This window comes from Gymnoscopelus microlampas (assembly GCF_963454915.1).
Source record: "Gymnoscopelus microlampas genome assembly, chromosome: 5".
In the NCBI taxonomy this organism is placed as follows: Eukaryota; Metazoa; Chordata; class Actinopteri; order Myctophiformes; family Myctophidae; genus Gymnoscopelus; species Gymnoscopelus microlampas.
In genome coordinates, this window is record NC_139942.1 from 55,674,991 (window position 1) to 55,680,924 (window position 5,934).

A 5,934-nucleotide genomic window follows, 5' to 3' on the forward strand; every position below is an offset into this window, starting at 1 on the left:
AGGTTATTAAAAATATGTATTGGCTAAAAAAATTGAAAAAAAAGTACGGTTTCCTTTCCCTTATATTCTCATGAGAGCTTCATCCTTCTCCACTGTGGTATCCACCAAATGATTCTAATGATTGTCCAGTACTGATGATGTTGGAATAGTATAGGGGGGTTTACTTGTAAAGAAAGTTGTTAATCAACTAACAAATAGGTAACTTAATACATTAAAGGACAACTTTATTTTTTTACAACCAAGGTTTATATTTGAGCTTGTAATTAAAGTAAATAAAAGATGAGTGTTTTTTTATTTCATTTACTGCTTTCTATAGTTTTAGCAATTTTCACGATATTTGTTTTACCGTGGGCGGGGGCATTCTGTCCGGTGGCTAAATATGCCTTTTTTACTGTAAATAATAATAAAGAAAACGCGGGGTTATTGTGTAAAAAAATACATATTTAGCCACCGGACAGAATGCCCCCGCCCACTGTAAAAAAAGGTCGCGAAAATTGCTAAAACTGTAGAAAGCAGTATTTTTCTTATTTTTAAACACTGATCTTTAATTTACTTTAATTACAATCTAAAACATAAACCTTGGTTGTAAAAAAACAAAGTTGTCGTTTAAGACCTGGAACGCATCTGTGTCACTTAAGATTTCTTTGGCTATTCAAAAATATAGCAGATATCTGCTATTTTTGAAAAATCTTGAAAAAAAAATGTTTAGATTTTTTTCAAAAAACTGTTCTCATTCAGTGCCACTGGACGTTTAAAACGTCAAAAAAAAAACATGTTCAGAACCCAAAATATGATGATTTGAAGATTTGCTGCTCCATTCACTCTTTGTTTAACTTTTTACTGAAAAAGTCTGTATCTCGGCTCCTAAGCACTTTTTTTTTTACAATGAATTTTGGCTGCGGCACTCAGAGACAAAATTCCATAAATAAGCTAGGCACTGAATGAGTTAAGATTTAGATTTTTTTAAAGAATTGCCGCAGGTCTTATCCGGCACCGCCAGCGTTTTTACCTAATTTTGACGACTCACGGAACCCACGATGTGGACACACAATGTAAATGGTAAATGGTGCATTTATATATAGCGCTTTTATCCAAAGCGCTTTACATAGATTGTGCATTATATTCACCCATTCACACACACATTCATGACACACCGATGGAGGAGGAAACCATGCAAGGCACCAACCTGCTCATCGGGAGCAATTAGGGGTTCAGCGTCTTGCTCAAGGACACTTTGACACTAACTTTGGGGGAGTTTCGATCCCCAGCCCGGGATCGAACTGGGAACCTTGGCGGTTTCCAGTTCACTCTACCCCTGAGCCACTGCCGCCCCCCAATGAGCATCCTGCTCCTTCACTTGGAAAGGAGCCAGTTTAGGTGGTTCGGGCATCAAGGTACGGATGCCTCCCGAGCGTCTCCCTAGTGGAGGTCCTCGCTGCACGTCCCACCAAGGACCAGATGGGGGGCATTACATCTCCACACTGGCCTGGGAACTCCTCAGGGACCCCCCAGGAGGAAGTGGCTAATGTTGCTCAGGAGAGGGAAGGCTGGAGCTCTCTGCTGGAAGTGTTGCTGCGCCTCTTTCAAAGTGAGGTAAGACAGGAACCATCACGAAATGGCTGAGAAATGGTGGATACTGTAACAATTCGGACGGACACACACACGGACACACACACGGACGCTGAGACGCTGACGCTGCTCTGTCAGAAGCGCTGCCCTAGCTGCTACTGCTATGATTGTTTTAATCGTCATCTTAAACAGTTGTTTAACTACACTCTCTTATAACAAAGTTGTTGATCACGTATCGAATAAACATACAATAGATCAAAACTAATGGTGAACCGGAGCGACCACAATCGCACATGAGAACCGTGTAGGGCCATGCCGGTTAGCCTACTAGGCTACAACCAGATTACATCTCTACAAAGAAGAAAGCGGTATCAAGACCAATCTTACCAGAGGCGATTCAACAGCAGCGGGCCCTTCTAGGGCCCTCATGGTAAGATCCCATCCTACGTATTCAGTTGGAAATCAAATCAGCCGACTCAACGCTACGGGCTCCGAAAGGAGCCCAAGCGAGTAAGTTTCCTTCCCTGCCTTTGTGTTGTTGCTCGGCAGCCACAGCTCCTTGCTGCCCTGTGCCAGTCCTCTCCGTTCGCTGGTCTGTTGTTTTCTTTTCATACAGAACCAATGCCCCCACAAATGGAGATCTCAGAGCTGGAAGTGGAGCTGCGGTCCATAGAACGACTCATCGAGGAGCTCCTCCAGCGGAAGACGGCCCTGTATGCCCGCATAGCCAGCGTCGAACCCGGAGGTAGCCTCCAGTCCACCACCGCCGCTTCAGGGACGGCTGCCCATGATGACCTCCCCCCGCCTGGCTCCTGCTCTCCATCCTGGACAACAGTCGTCAAGGGCCGAGGCAAGAAGAAAATAGCAAAACGAGCAGCAAATCAAAGAGCCTCAATCTCCTTCTTTGATCCCGGTATGGATGTTTCTTTCCCAAAATCCATTCTCTTCTCCCCTTTGGGCAAGCCTCCTAAGAACTCAGACACTGTCCTCTCGCCGATTACACCACAGGCCCATCAAGTGGACCTGGTCAGGGCAACTGACATCAGGAGAAGCTCCACACCCGCTTCCCAGCGGTCAGTCAGCATGAAGCGCCCCGCGAGCCCCACTCCTTCCACGGGCTTGCCACCAACATCGGCTCCCCCCGGGGAAAAACGTCCTCGTCTGTCACCCCAGCCAAAAACGGCTTCCCCTTTCCTTCTGTCCCCTAAAGCCGTCGACGTGGTAGCCGCACGCGGCCAGACATTATTGCAATTTCGCAACGGCAGATTTGTCTGGAACCAGGCCATCTCCGTGCCTCCACTCCCACAGCCGATAGTCAAGGAGACAAAAAAGTCTTCACACCTGGGTCCAATCGACGCGCTGCCAATCAACGTAAAATTCAAAGCTAAACTCTCCACCTACAGTCATAACTCTGATACGGAGCAAGCTGAAGTTCTATTTGTAGGTGACTCCATAATCAGAGCTATAAAGCTTCCCGGTGCGATTACATATTGCCTCTCGGGAGGCAAGACCGCTGATTTTATCGAATTAATTCCTGCTCTCCTCGATATCCATCCCTCCGTCCACACTGTGATGGTACATTCGGGCACGAATGACGTCATGTCCAGGGAGTCGCTCAAACTACAGGATGAATTGACATCGCTCGCCGATACAGTACAGAGTTTAGGGAGGAGGTGTGTCTTGTCCGGCCCCATCCCGACTATGTTCAAGAGCACCGAGCGTTTCAGCCGTGTTTTTAATCTGCATACATGGATGCAAACGTACTGCTCTGCCACTGAAGTTGACTTTATCAGTAACTTTGATTCTTTCTGGACCCAGAGGGACTTATACAAACAAGACGGGCTACATCCTAACACCAAAGGAATAGCCGCGCTCACCCGAAATTGTATAGACTTTATTGCTTTTAGCCTCAAATGATGGTCTCCCCAGCAGGACCAGGCCCAGTGTTATGGCCCTGACTCTCAGAGCCCTCTCTTAAACGTAACGGGCCCTGCTGATACTATGTCACTTGCTAACACCTGTGCTGGGAACGCTAATGTTACTGCTACTACCTGTCCTCTACCCTCAGCCACCTTGGGCTCTGACGCCCTCTACTGTCCATCTGACAGTACTACCCCCCATCAAACCAGCACCAACCCTATTCCAGTTTTAATCGGAAATAGGCCCCACCTGAGCACCCCTTCTGCGCATAGAGCAAATAAATGTAACCTAACCCAGACCTATTAATCAGCGTATGGTTCATTTAAATAACTTAGTCAGACCCTCTACCCATATCAAACCAACACCATCCACGCCATCTGCCACCCCCCCAGTCATTATGTGTCTCCTAAATGTTAGGGCATTAAAGGAAAAGGGTTTCTTATGTCAGGATTTTATTATGTCCAATAATGTGGACTTTTTTATGATCACGGAGTCATGGATGATGCCAGAACAAACAGCCCCTCTTAAAGAGGCCTGCCCCCCCGGCTTCTCCTATTTTAACCAGCCCAGAGCAACCCGTGGTGGCGGTCTTGCTGTTATTTTCAGAGACAATTTTAAATGCTCCCAATTAAGTTTCGGCAGCTTCACCTCCTTTGAAATTTTTAGTTTTTTAATCAATGGTAAATCCCCCCTTCTATGTGTCCTAATCTATAGGCCGCCTAACTACTGTGCAAGGTTCTTAGATGAATTTGCTGAACTTTTATCACTCATCATGCCCCAATATGACAGGGTGCTGTGCGTAGGTGACTTCAACTTACACGTCTGTTGCCCCTCTAAGTCTTTATTTGCAACTGATTTCATTAAATTGTATGAAGCTTTCAATTTTGTGCAATCGGTTACCGGTCCCACACACATTAGGGGCCACACATTGGACCTGGTGCTCTCATTTGGTTTCCCTCTGAAGAACATCGACATTAGAGAGTTTCCGCCATCTGACCATAAGGCAGTGCTCGTTCAAACACTGCTTCCATGCCCGGCTCCCAAGCCCCTATCTTCCTCCTATGTGCGTGTTTTTAATACGAAATCTGCCTCTCGCTTCCAGCAAGCCTTTACGACCGTCTCCCCCATTCCCCCTCAGTCCCAACACTCTGTCGATGATCTAATCTGTAATTTTAACAGCACCTGCACAAATATCCTGGACAAAATTGCACCTTTTAAAACAAAATATCAGAAACCGAATGCCCTTCACTGGTTAAACGACCACACAAGGGAAATCAAACAACAGTGTAGAAGAGCTGAACGGAGATGGCATAAAGATAAGCAAGAAGGATCACTTAATATACTCAGACAAAGCATGGCCGCTTATCAGAGTGCCGTCAAGGAGGCAAGAAATTCATATTTCTCTAATTTAATCCGCTCTCAAAGTCACAATCCTCGAGTCCTATTTCAGACCATAGACTCAGCAATTGGTCCACCATCTAGTCAGCCCCTGGAAGCATCACCCGAAATGTGTGAAAAAATCCTAATCCACTTCACAACCAAAATAGAGGCTATCAGACAGCAGATCATCCCAGAGTCCAGAGTACTAGACATCTGTCCTGTCCCTCCTGCCATGTTAAGCATTTTTGACCAGGTTTCCATGCTCACCCTGGAAAAAACCATCTCCCAGATGAAATCCTCCACCTGCCCTCTGGATATTATTCCAACCAGATTTTTAAAGGAAATTCTACAGTCAATTGGTCCCAATATTTTAAACATTATCAACTGCTCTCTGTCCACTGGCATCTTCCCCTCCACCCTCAAAGCTGCATTAGTGCAACCACTCCTAAAGAAACCAACACTCGACCCCTTGATTCTAAGCAATTTTAGGCCTATTTCAAAGCTTCCTTTTTTAGCAAAGATCCTAGAAAAGACTGTGGCTAATCAGCTGATAGATTTTATGAATTTTAACAGTATTTTTGAGGACTTCCAATCAGGTTTCCGTGCCCTCCACAGTACAGAAACAACCCTTTTAAAAGTCACCAATGATCTATTACTTGCAGCTGACAATGGTGACGGTTCAATTTTAATACTTTTAGACCTTAGCTCAGCATTCGACACTGTAGACTACGCTATTTTAATAGACCGCCTGGAAAAATGGGTTGGCATTAGGGGCACAGCACTAAACTGGCTACGCTCCTACCTTACCGATAGGAGCTTCTCGGTGGTGATCGGGGAGGCGTCTTCTTCAGAGGTCCCCCTGTCCTGTGGAGTCCCCCAAGGCTCAATTCTGGCTCCACTGCTCTTTTCAATTTATATGCTCCCACTTGGCCATATCATTAGAAATCATAACATACATTTCCACTTCTATGCAGACGACTCCCAACTATACATCCCCCTCAAACAGAACGACACAGATAATATATCCCGGATCCTCGCATGTCTCTCAGACATTAAGTGCTGGAT